Here is a 16,674-nt window from a genome sequence, read left to right as displayed (position 1 = left end):
CAGGTACTCCTGACTCCAGGGCTGATGCTCTATCTACTGCACCACCTAGCTGCTCTTTGAACTCAGTTCTTGATGCCAATTCCAGCACTCTTACCCAATGAAAGAAACCAAATAAATAATATTTAAATAATCACAATATCTGTCACATAACAAGTCTTTTAAATTCTTATGCCCTGCCCCTTCCCCTTCCCTGTTCCCCATACTCCCTAGCTGCCTCCCCTTTGGGTCAGGGCAGATAGCAAGATGACTGGATATTTTTCAGGGGTATAAACAGTAGCTAGATACACACATATCTGTGTATATATATATATATATATATATATATATATATATATATATATATATATAAACATTTGTGTATATTTAGATGCAAGCATACATATATACATATTTGTGAATATATATATATATATATATATATATATATATATATGTCCATTACCTAATCAGGGTAACTAGTATGGAACAACTGGGGACTAAGTCTTCCATGGATTAATTAGGAGCATATTATCTAGAGGTTCAGGTCAGGATTTAAGAAGGAAGATGGGCATCAGAACATACTCCTATGGCTTAATATAAGAAAATCTAACATCTGAGCCTGTGCTAATTAGTAGAAAAATTACAGGAGAAATGGAAAGCATGAATGAATGAAAGAATAATAATGAATGGAAATAGGAAATGGGAAGGAAGAGTTCAACCAAGACCTGGACCCAACTGCTCCGAGAAACTTGCTAACTTCTGAGCTTCCTTAGCATATGAAAGACTTAGAGTTTCTGGGATTGAGAAATTCCTGAATCACTGTTCTCCCATGCTAATCTCTGGGAATAAGAATTTAGGCCTACCCTCCTCTAGAAAAATATTTTAAGCACTTATTATGTACAAAATATTGGAGATACAAATACAAAAACAAGGAGAGTTCTTGTTTTCAACATTCTAATAAAGGGAGACAAAGTATTTAGGGCCTTGGCAGCCTTTTGGTTAAGGAAGTTATAAGGATGCTGAATGGAGACATAAGGTAGAGATTAACATGTCTTTTCCAGTGGCAACAGCAATATTATTTTGATTATGGTTCTGGGCTTGGAAAGCTAGAAAGGTGGGGCTGAGGGTATGCATGTGGCAGCCAGGAAGCTGGTGAGGAGATTGCCAGGGAACAAAATGAAGCACCATTGGAGCCCTAGAGATATAGAATCCCATAAGAGGAAGAAATGAATGAGTCTCTCCTATCTCCAAAGTACAATTCACTCAGTTACCAAAATCACCAGGTATGATCAAAAAACCTTTATTGTCTTTACAAAATAAAATATCAGCTTCATTATCTGAGTTTTACGTTTCCTTTACGATTTGGCATCAGGCTTACTTCACTTCTTACCAATTCCTGCCTTTTACTCTCCAGTCAGACTCCACCAAACTAATTTCTCTTGCATTCAATAGCCTTCTGCCACATCCATATTGTCTCACAAACTGTCTATGTGCTGGAATGTTCTTTCTTTTCTTTGCTTTTCAGAATGCTCCTCTTTGGAAATTTCTCCATCAAGAACTTTCCCTGACTTCCTCAGGTGAAAGTACTTGTTTCTTCTTCAAATGGTCTTTTCCCTCCTCCCCCCTTTAAAATGTTTTATTGGTATTCTGTTTCTCCTTTATAGGCACCATGGTATTACTCCCCTTCTTCCTCCTGTTCCCAACATAATGTTTAAATCAGGTCATCATTCATTTGATGGTCATGATCTTCTTCAATTAAAGGACAACAATCAATCAATCAGTCCTATATCTAAAGAGCTTTTTCTCATAACAAAGTTCAACAAAAGAAATGAACATATAGACCATGTCTTAAAATGTAGGCTTTATTCTACAATTATCATCTACCACATCCCTACTGCTTCACTAGCTAGTCTTCTAATATTAAGATTGATTACTGAAGTCCAAATTTTTCCTCTCCTTTGCATCCATCACCTTTCATTTTGTGCATATCTGTGTACACCTCATGTCCCCTTTCCCTGTCTAATCATCACTTCCTCAACAATGTAAAGACTGGCTCTTTTGGGGGAGTCTCACCACCTAAGTCAAAGAAAGCCTTGCACATATCGGTGTTTTATTGATCCTTCTGTTATGCACACACACACACATATATACATATATATACATATTTGTATATATGGGGGTGCTGTGCTAAATCACCATAGGCACTTTATAAATCACTCTGTGTTTTTGAATTGCTCAATTGAAATTAAAGACAGAGTAGGGCAGGTAAAGCTCCTAAGAATTCAGGAACTGTCAGAAGCCTTTGAGATCCTGCCAATCTCCAGGTTAGGTTCCTTCGAGAGCACAGGTTCTTTCAACCCTCAGCCTTCATGGCCTCTGAGTAAGACAGGCAACCTCGACAACACTAGACATGGAATCAATTAGGAAGAATGTTAGTCAAGTCTGTTTGGAAATTCCTCCATTGTAGGGAAGTACCGAGGTGGTGGGCTTATGCAGAGAATGAGATGTTAGAGGGGTAACAGGCCAGAACCCACTCCTCAAGACAGGTGAAAAATGCTGCCCAGAGGAAATGATCTTGTTGTAGCTTTTATGGAGGGCGATTTTAGCAGAGTTTGGACTAACGTGTTTCTTGGGGTAAGCCCCAGCAAGCTCAGCAAGGGGATATGACAGAAAAGAACTGGAAGAGGCTCCACTGGTCAGTGAATGGAGGAGGATAATCCTGCTGCAGAAGTTGACCATGCATGAAAAGACTTAATGAGAAAATGCCAATAATGACACACCAATTTGAGTAGTATTGTACAGCTGATGCAACAGTAATAGCTAGCGAGGTGTATTGGAGAGGACACTGGACTGGGAGTCAGTAGCAGATCTGGGTTCAATTCCTTGACCTTATATTTCCCATGTGTCCATGGGCAAATCAATTCAGATTATACATTGAGAGCTGGAAAGGACTTTGGAGAACACTTACTCCAACCTCCTAATTTTACAGATAGGGAAACTGGGACACAGAGAAGCCAAATAATAGCAGAACATGGAAAAGAACCTAAGTTCCCTGACTCCAAATATAGTGCTTTGTCCACTGTACTCTACTATTTCTGATTTGACCTCCCTTAGCCTCGGTTCCTTCATCTGTTAAATGGGAGAACAGTACTCATATTACCAATCTCCTAGTGTTGCGAGGAAAGTACTTTGTGGAATATTTAACATATTCCAGTATTAAGTATTCCAGTTATCTAATGGATCTATGCTATCACATTCAACAATGGCACCTAAATTCAACACAAGTAGCACTTGAATGCTTATGGAACATGTGGGCTGCCCATCAATTATCCCTCACTCTCATGATTAACCAGGTTATCTTCCTTTCAACTAAACATTACTTTGATGGCATTCTTTTCTCTAATGTGTCTGCAAAATTCCTGGGTTGCATTGCGTTGGAACCTGCTCATATCTACCTTGCTCCTCTCCATTGAGGGGGTGAATCTCATTTTTAGTCATCAGAGATTATAATGTTCCAAAACTTACAGAATGGATATTGGTATTAAAATGGGTAGGCTTTGTTTCTAGGAGTTTGAGGTTATTAAAGGAGCTCTGCTATTTCCTGAAAGTAATCTGGACCACTTTCCTCCTCCCAATAAAGTCTGGATCCAATCCACTGTCCATTTAAACTCTGTTCCCAATATGCTGGTATGCAACTTATAGAAATTGTCCATCCAATTATGTGTGACAGGTTAGATATCTTTCATCCATTTTATTTTTCTTGTGTGGATCATTAGGTCAAACTCTCTTGAGTGATTTTTAGCTCTCCTTTGGAGGCTCTGCAATGCTTTAATACTTGCTACAATCAGCACAATCTAATTCAGAAACAGGAACACTGGGAAAACCCAAACAATCATAGGGTAGCCATCTTTTATTTGTTCTTTACCCTGAATTTTCTCCATGACAGTGATAAATGCTTTTGGTAGGTATATGTGTATGTATGCATGTATATATGTCTTGTCCATGCTGATGACCTTCAAGTGTTCTGATATGATGTTGAGAAATACATGGGACGTCTCACTGGAGTGTAGTTTGTATTTGTTCTATTGAATCACATCCTTTAAAAAAAGTATTTGGATAAACAATTAAGGGGAGTGGGATTTTGTACTCTCTATACCTTTCAGTCAATTGTGTGATGGTAAAGACATAGTCAGGGGCAGAATTCACTCATAAAAGCCGCCAAGCATAAGAATTATTGGATTATCTTAATTTTTTCAGGCAAAACTAAGATTCCAAAAGTTTACTTCTTGCCTAATGTCACTCAACTCATAAATAACAGTGTTTATTAATTAAGACTCAGGTCTTATGTCTTAAAAATCTCATATTCTTTCCACCATACCATGCTGCTTCTCCCAGTATAGGCTCTCAGTAAGCAGCATCTTTGTGAAAATGATGTGTTCAAGAGCTATCACTTGGAGATATCCCTCCAAGAGAGTACAAGGTCATGGAGTATTTATGGGAAATTCTTGAGTATTTATGGGAAATTCTTCCAATAAGCATAACCCAAAGAGAAGAGATGACTAAGGTGAGGGGAAACAAAAAATCAAGATATAAAACAATAGGGACTTGAAATGTTGAGCCCTCTGAAAAATTTCCAGATTAGGACTGAGAAACTTAAATAGTTTCCAACTCTCAAGGGTTCACTTAGGCCTCGTTGAACTCTTTGCCTGGTCCTGAAGTCTAAAATTACCCTAGTGCAAGGGTTCTCAACCTCTTTTGTATTATGGATATTTTCATAATCTATTGAAACTTGGTACCTTTCTAAGAATAATGTTTTTGAATACATAAATTAAAATTCAAAGGACTATAAAGGAAAACAATTTCATTGAAATACTGTTATCTATCTATCTGTCTGTCTGTCTGTCTATCTATCTATCTACTTGTCTGTCTGTCTATGGATTCCAGGTGAAGAATGCCTACCATAAGGACTCCAGCAATTCACCAAGGAAATCAGAATATGGCAAGCACATGACCCCTTGTCGTCCTTGCCTAAAACTGGGATGGGGTGGGAGATGCGGGATTGGCAATGGGAGATTAGTAAAACATATACAAAAGCACTAGTAATATACAGTAGAGACACTTAAGACAGAAATAACTTGAATTTTGGCTGCCAGGAGTGAGAAGTTCTTTGCATTAAATAGGATCATATATTTAGAAATGGACAGAACTTAGAATCCATTTAGTCCAACCTTTTTATTTTACTGATGAAGAATTGATTCTCAGAGAGGTTAAGTGACTTGTCCAAAATCAAAAGTCATACCTCTATATTAAGTATCAGAGTCAGGGTTTAAAGTCAGATCCACTGACTCCAAATGGACATCATACATTTTGCAATAGTCATTATGGATACGAGGAGTGGCATAGTGAGATGATAGACAAGGTCAATACTTATTTTTCTTTCAGTCACACAATTGGCGTCAGATAACCAAATGTTACTGGAGTAAATAGTGAATCAAAGGAAAGGACAACCCTGGACATATAAAGACAACACTGAGATGTAAATGATGTCACAGGATATCATAGAAAACCCTAGATTACTCTCCTATCCTACCATCTCTTTTCTCTTGACTTTTGCACATCAACCATGAGAGAAGTTAGCCATTTTCTTGAGAATAAGAATTGAAACAATCAATATTCATAAACTTGTTGGTCATCTATGGGCATAACACTTAAATGATCTTTTGTCTAATTAGAGAAATGGTCCAAGCCAACAGGAAGGAAACTCAGTCATGTGACTTTGGGGATCATTATTAGACTATGTTCATAAATGCTTATTAAAAATACAATGGAGAGGAGATAATGCATCATTGAGCAGAGGTAGCTGGCCTTAGAGTCAGGAAGATCTGCATTCAGGTTCCCATCCATGACATATACTGACAGTGTGACTGAACAATTCATTTAACCTGGGCAATTAAGACTATATATTGTGGAGCAGCTGCCGACCTGCTTTGATAAAAGGAGCTTATTCACTGGAAGTTCACTACAATGATAATATTACTGGTCTAGGCAAAAAAAAAAAGAAACATTCCACTGCTATTAATTTCCTTGATAATTTGTGCTATAATTTTCTCTTAATTATTCATTTATAATAGGATCTGCTTCATAGGGTTGTTGTAAGAATTATAAAAATGGAATTATCATTATGAAAAAGGTATTCTCAACTTGTTCAATGGAGTTCAGTTCAGTCTATGACAAGTCTCTATTATTTTTTTTATTTTTAAGAGTTCTGTGGAGTATTGCAAGGTAAATAAAATAATAGCTATATGTTATTATTAATTTCCACCATTAGCTTCTCTGGACTTGTTGTAGATTATTTCTTTGCCTCTATTCCCATATTCATTTCTGTAAATCCCTCTGTTCTCTTCATTTTGCTTTCCCAAAACCTTTCACTTCACTCAAATAAGGTAATTGCTTTTTTCCTTAAATTGCTCATTGTACTTTTCCACTAGGCTTTCATTTGCTCCATTACCCTCTCTCATGTTGGGTCAACATTCCCTGTAAGTACCCTAGGTAGAGTGTTTAGAGTGTTCACCTTTCTCTCAATCTTTGACTAACTCATTTTGTTTATTTATCTTCATCCTTAAGAATATCAGAGATTCGGGGCGGCTAGGTGGTGTAGTGGATAAAGCACCAGCCTTGGAGTCAGGAGTACCTGGGTTCAGATCTGGTCTCAGACACTTAATAATTACCTAGCTGTGTGGCCTTGGGCAAGCCACTTAACCCCATTTGCCTTGCAAAAAAAAAAAAAAAAGAATATCAGAGATTTGGGGGCGGCTAGGTGGCGCAGTGGATATAGCACCGACCTCGAAAGTCAGGAGTACCTGAATTCAAACCCAGCTTCAGACACTTAATAATTACCTAGCTGTGTGGCCTTGGGCCACACTTAACACTTAACCCCATTGCCTTGAAAAAACAAAACAAAAAAAAAACCAAAAAAGAATATCAGAGATTTTCTGACATTTCCACATGCAAAATTACAACATCTTTCTTGTTAGAGAATTAGCTCTGAGCCCTGTGTACCAGTTTAATAACTGTTATTTAGAAGGGATCTTTTTTCCCCTTTAAAGATTTGGCTATCTCTCCTTCTATAGCAAACACAAAAATTATAATTTAAATTAAAATGCTTATTTGAATAAACTCAAATAGTTTTAACCAAATAGGTTTAAATAAGTAACTATTCCTGGCTATGTCATTCACCAACAGCATAACAAAAACTAAAACTGACATAAATAGTTATATATAATATATCAACTGTGAGAAAGAGTACCAAACCCCAGAAACTTTCCTGCTTTTTTTATTTAAAAAGTCTTACCTGGATCGCCTGTTTTTCCTTCTTCCAAAACACAGCTCTAGAATCATAGGATAAGTGAGTGAACCAGTGTCCTTGAGATTATTGGTAGCTGCTGCTGTCTTCCGGTCCCAGCTACCTTGTTTTCTAGATCGTTCACACAACAGATCAGTTCACACAACAGCAACCAGTCAAAAGTATGTATAAAGGCCTTTGCTGGACACTTGAAAAATCTCAGTTGTGGGGAAGGAAGTTTTGGGGGCAGCTTGACCCCTGGTGTTTGGACCTGAATTCCAGACAAAGGCTAGTCTGTAGTAGCTGCAAATACAGTCTCATCGTCATTTAGAGAGCTCAGCTCTTGGAGACTGCTTGGCTCCAGATGTTGGTGTTGTGAGCCAAAAGATCTGCCCATGGACTTTGTATTGTGCTTAGTTCTCTCAAAGAAGCCACTGTCTGATACACAGGGGATGAAGAACAGTTTGCCCTTGGTTCACAGAATCACAGAATGTCAGAGCAGTGGGAGACCTTAGACAACATCAGTCTCTACCTCCTTGTTTAATAAATGCAAAAACTGGGGCTCAAAGGGGTTAAGAGATTTCGTCATAGTTATACAGTTCTAGAAATAGTCTGAGGTATGAACTCAGGTCTGTCCTGTCTCCAAGTCCAACTGCTTCCACCACATTTACTTTCCTATTCATCTTGAGAGGTAGCTTGGTGTAGAAGTGTATCTGACATAGGTTTAAATAAGAGCTCAGCTAAATTAATTTCTGTAGATCTTGGGTTTCTGTGCCTTGGTTCCCTCACCTGTAAAACTGACCTACCTTAATTTTTATGCTAATGTCTTTACTGGTCTTCAGGTCTGTTATTTTCCCTTCCTCTATCAATCCTTCATATAGCTACTGAAATACTAGTCTTAAGGCTCAATCCTTCATATAGCTACTGAAATACTAGTCTTAAGGCTCAGGTATGATCATATCACTTCCCTGCTCAAAACTCTTCAGTGGCTCCCAACTATTGCTACGATGAAATCTAAAATCCTTAACATTTAAGACTCTCCAAAATGTGTCACCAACCGACACCACTATCCCTATTTCCATCACTTCCCCTTTAGACATTCAGTAGTCCAGGAAGACTGGATTTGTACTTCTTCCTTGAACTCAACCCGCCATAGAAAATGAGTGATGTTTGTCTTTCATTCTCAAACAATACCATGGGGGAAGTGATACCATGACAAGCACATGAATTGGATTTGAGTGGGGGAAGGGAGTGCTGTTCTAAGTCACTAGCCTCTCTTTCTCCTTCAGAGCCATCTGGATCCAGTGGTCAAATATTAATCAGGATGACTAGAGATGACCCTGGCATCCATCCATCCATCCAACCATCTATCCAGAAAGCAAATATAGTTTAGGGCAAAGAACAACAGAGTTGAAGTCAGGAAGCCTGGATTTAAATATAGTTTCTATTACTTACTGGGTAAAGTCACTTTCAATATTTTATTTATTTATTTTTCCAACTTCATGCAATAGTAATTTTTAATCTATCTTTTCTTTTGACAAGGTTTTGGGTTTTAATCCCCCTCCTCCTTGACAGAAAGCAATCTGATATAGATTCTACAGTAAAGTTACTTCTCTCTGGGTCTCAGTTTCCCTATATATATGAAATTAGAGATCACCTAACCTAAACTCCTAAAGCCTATTTCCATTCTAAATTGTTTAATCCTAAATTGTGCAAGGAGTCTCTTGTACTTGAAATGAACCACCTTCTCAGACTCATTTCCATCTTTCAGAATTCTTTTTCTCTTTCCTTTCCTTTCCTTTCCTTTCCTTTCCTTTCCTTTCCTTTCCTTTCCTTTCCTTTCCTTTCCTTTCCTTTCCTTTCCTTTCCTTTCCTTTCCTTTCCTTTCCTTTCCTTTCCTTTCCTTTCCTTTCCTTTCCTTTCCTTTCCTTTCCTTTCCTTTCCTTTCCTTTCCTTTCTTTTTCTTTTCTTTTCTTTTCTTCTTTTTTGGTTTTTGCAAGACAAAGGGATTAAGTGATTTGCCCAAGGTCACACAGCTAGGTAATTAAGTGTCTGAGGTCAGATTTGAACTCAGACCCTCCTAACTCCAGGGCAGGTGCTCTATCCACTGTGCCACCTAGTTAGATAAGGGCATCTTTCAGAATTCTTTAAGACTCAGCTCAGTTCAGCTCATATCATCTCTTCTATGATCCATCTTTGATCACCAAGCAATTGTTTGCAACCTCTAGCCTCTTCAAATGTGATTAGAACATTTTCTCTTATTTCTCCTTTGCCTCCTTCAGTCTTTAACTTATCTGTGTACCATATCCTTCCAATAATCAATTATAAGTATTTATTAAGTAACTGCATTATATTTGGAACTATGATAGTCACTGGGGCAGCAAAGACTCAATGGACTATGTCCCTTCCTTAAGAGTAAGAGTTGGTTTTTAATTGTGTGTTTGTTTGATGTTATTACTCTTATTTTGGTAATCCCAGTCGAGGAAACTAAGGCAGACAGGCTTAAGTGATTTATCCAGGGTCACACAGCTAGTAACTTTGTATTTGATGAAGATGAGTCTCCTTGACTACAAGTCTAGTAATCCATCCACTGTAGCACCTGACTGCCCTGTCTGTGATGCTGCTTCTGCTGCTGTTTGTCCTTTGTGCTCAAGGAAGACCATATCATCATGGGTGATGCCATGACAAGCAAATGAATTAAATTTGAGTGAGGGGGTATTAATCTGTTTGTAGGTATTTAATGAATATTTGTCATTAAATTGAACTATTTTTTTTTATTGGATAGAATTGAGGATAACTTCCAGTTCCAATCCCTTTGGAAGACATCAGAAGGGACTTCAGACCCAATGGGAGAATGTAATAGAATTGAGAAAGTCTAAAGTTATTTGTGGTCCCTTGTTGCTGGTGAGGGAACATTTCTGAACAATGTCCTATTGTGTTATAGGTCACAGTACATGTCCTCAGAACTCCATTCCAGTATGAGAGTCTTCTCTCCAGTGCAGAAGAGGGGTTGCTGAGAGCCACAATTCCAATTCTCCTATCAATTACAGTGTTCACACCATTGTTACCTAATTTTTGGTTTCCAGCAGGATGTTTCTGCTCTGAATCTCAAGTCCCAAAATACTTGCAATGTAAGAAGTAGAACCAATATTTGCTGACAATGAAATAAATCTACCATTGAGTGTTCCTGCCATGTCTTCCTAGAGGCTCCATTGAGTCATGATGATCATAAATTCATAGAATAGACAGTTGGATGGAATCTTGGAGGGCCCCAAGTTCCAGCTCCCTCATCTTGAACATGAAGAAGCTGAGATGCAGACAAGTCAAGTGATTGGCCCACAGCCACACAGGGAGAATCAGAGGTGTGATTCAGACCCAGCTGGTGGATTCAAGATTCAAGGCTGCAAATGGAGACAGTTGAAATGATCCACAAGGTGGTGAAAAGAGCATTGGGACCAGGAGCAGAAGGCTCAGAAAGAAATCTCGCTTCTACCACTTACTGACTGAGTGACCTCAGACAACTTGCTTCATCTCTCTGAACATCATTTTCCTCATTTGTCAGATAAGAATAACAATGCCTCCCTGGCCTCCCTTCCAGGGTTATTGTGACAGTCCAATGAGACAGATAATGGATGTGAAATGAGGTAATGGATGTAAAGTCCTATATAAACATCAACTGTTATTACATAGGAAGAATCTGCTGACTACAAGGGGTTGGTTTGATGAGGGAGGTAGGATGGACCAGTGAAAAGAACCCTGGATTTCATAGACTTTATAGACTCATAGATACAGAGCTAAGAAGGGATGTTAAAAACCTTTTGGGAAAAAAACCCATCCCCATCTCTTTTGCATATAAAGAAATTGGGTTATAGAGGGGTTAAGGGACATGCCCAATGTCACCCAACTAGTGAGTGTCTGAGATTGGCATATGAATCCAGGGGTTCCCAACTCCAAGGTCACTGCTTCACTGTTTTGCCCATGGGACTCCCCTTAGAACTTCCATTTCTTTATCAGTACAATGAGCTTGTTGGATTAGATAAATCCTAAGGTCCCTTTCCATTATACAGTGAAATTCTGACCCTACAGGAGAGGTCAGAGACAATAGAAGACTTGGGAAAAGTTCTCTGCTTAGTACTGACACCTGAATCTGTTACTTATTATCATAGCCTCCCCATGGTGAGAGGGCCCCCAGAAATCTGGACAAATTTATAGCCAAGAATGCTCAAGTCCTCCAACTGGCCTCTGAAGAAGGACACAATTTTCAAAAATAGTCAATTTAATGAATGTCAAATTCTGCATCCTAACCAGTGTGACACATTAATAGCCACTCTCTGGGTCTCAGTTTCCCCACCTGAAAAGTGAGGGGATTGGACAAGATAATCTCTAGAGACCTTGATGTTGAAGAATTCCAGGATTCTTAAAGCTCCTTCCTGCCTGAGACCCTCCCTGAGATCCACTCAGAAGCTTCTGCCAAAGCCTCTGCAAACCACATCTCCAAGTTTTCCTTCCAGACCCTCCCTTCCCCCAGGAGTGGGAGAGAATATCATGTCAAGAATATCATCTCATCCTCTCAGAATTCTCTTTGTGAATTTAGCATCCAGAAATACTGCAGGAGAGCTGGGGGGTGGGAAGCTGTGGAATCTGAGGCATTTATGACTTAGTGGGATTCTTCCCAAACTCCAAGCAGCTTTCAAAGCATTCCTTGCTTCATCATCTCTCTTTCTCAGTTCTGCAACTCAGCCAGAGAATTGGACTGGGAGGCTGCCCTGGACTGGTCTTCTGGCCTGTTGGGTTGGGCCAGCCCCTGGGGCCACATAGAGAGGAAGCCAAAGGGATGGGCCCTGAACTTCCGAGTTATGGGATAGCAATAGAGCCCAGGCCAGAGCTGGCACTGACTTTGGCTTTTCTTTATTCCCTGCCCTTCCTTCTCCCCTTCTCCCAGTCCCAAGCTCTAGTTAGAAAAAAGGACAAACGCCCATTACTGCCCTCCTCTCCTCCTTCCCCTCCTACCCCTATGGAATCTGGGAAGCAGCCACCTGAAGTCAAGCTGAAGGATGAGTCAGACCCTTGGGAGAATCCTTCTAATTTTTTCTTCCTCATTTGGCTGGGTGGTGATCTCTCCAGGAGCAAAGGGAGGGAAGGAGCCAGTGGGACTGCAAGGATGAAGAAAGACCTACTGGACTTCATCATCTCTCAGGCCATTGTTAACTTCTGCTCACTCATCTTCAGGCTAATCCCTCTGCTGCTTTGAATCACTAGAATTATCTGGCAATGTGCTTGACGGGAAGCCAGCAGGGGCAGTCCCCTCCCCTCTCTGGCAGTCTGCCCTAGGAGCCCGACTGGAGGCAGGCAAGCACTGGCACCGAATCACCAAGTGGGGAATTGGGGGGGGGGAGGGCAGAAGTGTTTTTGGTTTTAGTCTTCAACAATACCCATACTCCAAGAAATCTGAAAAGAAGGGGTTCTCATCTTGGGCTTCATGAAATTTTTAAAAAAAATATTTTGACAACTATACTTCAATATAGCTTCTTTTTATAATTCTAAGCATTTTATTTTAAGCCTTTAAAGTCTTCTGAGAAGGTGTTCACATGCCAAAAGGAACCATGATCCAAAAATGCTAGAGAAAGAATCCCTTCCCTAAGAAAAACCAGAGGATCTGGTCTGGAAGAAGTTATTTCATTTACCCCACTCAGGATTACACTGAAAGACAACTTTCTACTCTGGCATAGTCCAGAAAAAAAGGTTTTTTTAAAAAAGTCACCCTCTCTTGGTGACCTGTTTTCATAACTAACTCTTTAAAATTAGCTACCAGGGAGATAGGAAGTAAGAAAGTGTAGTGATGGTAGGGAATGGGCGGAGAGAGATGCTAGAAGCTCCCAGTCTGCTGGTAAACTTATGTGTTATCTTGGATAAGTCACTTAACTTTAATGAGACTCTGTTTCTCCATCTGTAAAGTAGGTCAATGGAATGAGACAGAGCCTAAGGTTTCCTTCCAGCCCTTAGACTCTATGATCTTCCATGAGTTCTAGGACAAGGCAGAGGAATGGGGGAAAGCTCAGAGATTACAATCTATCATTGGGATCATCCCAATGTGTTCAGTTCATCTGGTGAGCCATTTCCCCTTTTCCCTCTCACTAGTTTCCCAGGTTGGTTTCAAGGTTCCTGAGCAATGGCCTTTGGGTTTTGGATATCTATTGAATATTTATTTGGATATTTATTAGGTATTTGGATATTTATGGACTTTAGTTTGGGATAGTTATGGACTTTAGTTTCATGGGTTCTACCCAGGACTTTGGATAAATGCATGGATAGCATGATTATCAGATTTGCAGATGACACCAATCTAGGAGGGATGGCTAACTTCCTAGGTAAACATTTAGGATCCAAAAAGATTTTAACAGCCTAGAGTATGGGGCTGAACTGAATAAGATGCCATAAATAGAAAGTCTTACTTGAGTTCCAAAAATCAGCCTCAAAAGTACAAGATGGAGGAGGCATGTTTAGACAGCAGTTTATCTAAACATGATTGAAGGATTTTAGTGGATCATAAACTCAATGTAAGTCAGCCTTGTGATGGGACAGCGCCAAAGGCTAATGCTATCTTGGCAACAGACAGGCTTAATTAGCTTCCATGATCTCTCTGTACTCTGCCATAGGCTAACTATAGCTAGAGTCCGGCGCTCAATTGTGGGTTCCACCCTTTCAAAAGGTCATGGGTAAACTGGACAACTTCCAGAAAAGGGAAAGCAGAATGATGAGAGACCTCAAGGCAATCCTCTTGGTGCAAGGACCCGTGGGGACTTGGCCTGGAGAAGCTCTCAAGTTTTGAAGACTTACCTTGTCGATGAGGGTGATTAGACTTGTAGTGTTGGGTTCTGGATAGTAGAAGTAAAAGCAATGGGCTGATGATGCAAAGGGGCAGATTTGGGCTTGATGTTAGTGAAACCCAACAGAGTTGCCCAAAACTGGACAGTTAGGTGAAATGGATAGAGCAATAGGCTTGGAATCAGAAAGATAATCTTTCTGAGTTCAAACTAGGTCTCAGCACTAACTAGCTGTGTGATGTCAAACATGTCACTTAACCTCATTCACCTTAGTTTCCCCATCAGCACAATGATTTGGAGAAGGAAATGACAAACCACTTAGTGTCTTTGCCAAGAAAACTTCAAATGGAATCATGAAAATGTATATATGACTGAAAAATGACTGAACAACAACAATTAACAAAAACTGAATGGTTTGTCTTTGGGAGAGATGGATTGCTTTTCTTTGAAGGCCTCAAACTGAATGACCACTTCAGATCATGCTTGGAGTCTGTTTCTTTCAACTTCCCCCTAACACACTGACAAGTTGGGTTTCTGGAGCTTGCTGTTACATCCTATAGGGATCCTAGTGGGGTAGTCCTGAGGATTTGGCAAAGCTTGTCTTCCTCATATTATAGCTCATGACTCCCCACTTAGGAGTTTCCTATCATGGTTATTTTGTTATGGTTTGGTCATTTCAGTCACATTCAGCTCTCTGTGGTCCTATTTGGGATTTTCTTGACAAAGATACTGAATCTCATTTGACGGATGAGGACACTGAGACAAATGGGGTTAGATGACTTGCCCAAGTCACACAATTAGTAAATGTTTGAGGCTGGATTTGAACTCAGAAAGATGAGTCTTCTCGACATCAGTCCCAGAGTTCTATCCATGGTGCCACCTCATTGCCTCATCGTGGTTATTAATTGAAATCAATTAGCCAAACTCAGTTTTTAGAAACGGGTAGTATAGTAAAAATTGTTGGTATAAAATGTCCCCTTAATAGTCTGAGATACATTGTTCCATGAGTACATACAGAGTTCTCTGGGAGAGTGATCTCAAGCCTAGAAAGAATGTGTGACAAAGGAGTAATTTATGACCCCTATAAGTCCTTGTACTGGAGTTTTTAAAATGTTCTTTTTTAGGCATGGAATGATGGGTTTTTTGCTGGGTTCTTTGTAAAGCCTTGAATCTGCATCCAGTCTCTCCTTGACAAATGACACAGAAATGTTTCTAGGATGACAGCAGGAGATAGAATATCCTTGGGACCTCAGAAGATCACAAGAGCCTACTCTGATCAAAGGGGGAAGGAAGGAGAACTAGACAAGTCTGAGGCACAGGACTCTGCACATTCATACCCTACCTGATTGCTTCTTAGGGGTTTAGCCAGAATGTTCTTTCTTCTCTGCTTCTTCACTTTCTGGGTTCTAATCTGATCTTTTTTATAGAAGACCCACCAAGCCTGACCAGATTTCCTCAGGCAATCACAACAGATTTCCTGAAAGTCAAGAAGTATTCTCATCTGAGAGTATCAGGGTGATTTCATCTCCAACTTTACACTAGTTTTTATTATTCAGTCTCCATAACCCCATATTCTTGACAAAGATAGTGGAATGATTTACCATTTCCTTCTCCAGTTTATTTTACAGATGAGGAAACGGAGGCAAATTGAGTTAAATGACTTACCCAGAATCACACAGCTAGCAAGTGTCTGTCTGGATTTGAACATCTGGAAGATGAATCTTTCTGTCTTCAGACCTGGGGCTTTATCCGCTGTGCTACCAACTGCCTACCCTACTTTTTAGGCAATTTATAAGGGGATTCTTCTTCAAACATGGGTTAAACTAGATGGTCCCTGAAGTCCTTTACAATTCTGAATTCCCATGATCATATGGTGGCCAGAAGGGTACTGAGTTAGTTTTTTTTTTTGTCATTTCAATGTCTTCATTCCTCTCAAGGCTGCACTGTTGACTCATCTCCAGAGAACTTTCTCTATCACACCAGAAAAACCTCTTCAGTTTGAAAACTCAATCTACCCTGAACTACTTGTTACACCAAAAAGCATCCCCTAGCCCTTTCGGTTGGCTGGATCTTTCTAGAACCTCCAATTTAGGAAGACCCAGGTCAAACATGTTCTCAGGACTCTTTGTACTCACCTGCTCACAGTGTGTCTTGCATCACATCCCAACTCCCCACTTTTGTTTTCTTTTTAATTCAATTCAATTTTATTTCCAAATTCTCTCCCTTCTCTCCACCCTCCCCCCACCATTGTGAAAGCAAGAAAAATATGTATTGTCTGTTACAAATATGTATTGTCAAGCAAAACAAATTCCTTCATTAGCATGAATCCTGCCTTCCCCCAAAATATTTCAATATGTCCTTGGAGTCCATCAGATCCCTATCTGGAGGTGAGCAGCATCAAGAGTCTTTTAGAATTGAATTGGATCTTACGTTGATCTTGTCTTACAAAATTTTGGGCTATTTTTTGCATTTTATAATATTGTCCTATATATAAATTATTCTGGTTCTGATCATTTTACTTTGCATACA

General features: G+C 39.6%; 1 long non-coding RNA gene across 5 annotated transcripts in view; it reads right to left on the bottom strand.

The window, feature by feature from the left end:
* LOC141518367 (uncharacterized) overlaps positions 1 to 7,733 on the bottom strand; it is a 36,922-nt gene extending 29,189 nt beyond the window's left edge. For all 5 annotated transcript variants that reach the window (XR_012477163.1, XR_012477162.1, XR_012477164.1 and 2 more), the window contains exon 1: positions 7,331 to 7,733. This is a non-coding gene — a long non-coding RNA (uncharacterized LOC141518367). The remainder of the gene's footprint in view (positions 1 to 7,330) is intronic.
* Positions 7,734 to 16,674: the final 8,941 nt, after the last annotated feature.

This window comes from Macrotis lagotis, chromosome 3 (genome assembly GCF_037893015.1).
Source record: "Macrotis lagotis isolate mMagLag1 chromosome 3, bilby.v1.9.chrom.fasta, whole genome shotgun sequence".
In the NCBI taxonomy this organism is placed as follows: domain Eukaryota; kingdom Metazoa; phylum Chordata; class Mammalia; order Peramelemorphia; family Peramelidae; genus Macrotis; species Macrotis lagotis.
This window is presented reverse-complemented; position numbering and strand designations above follow the sequence as displayed.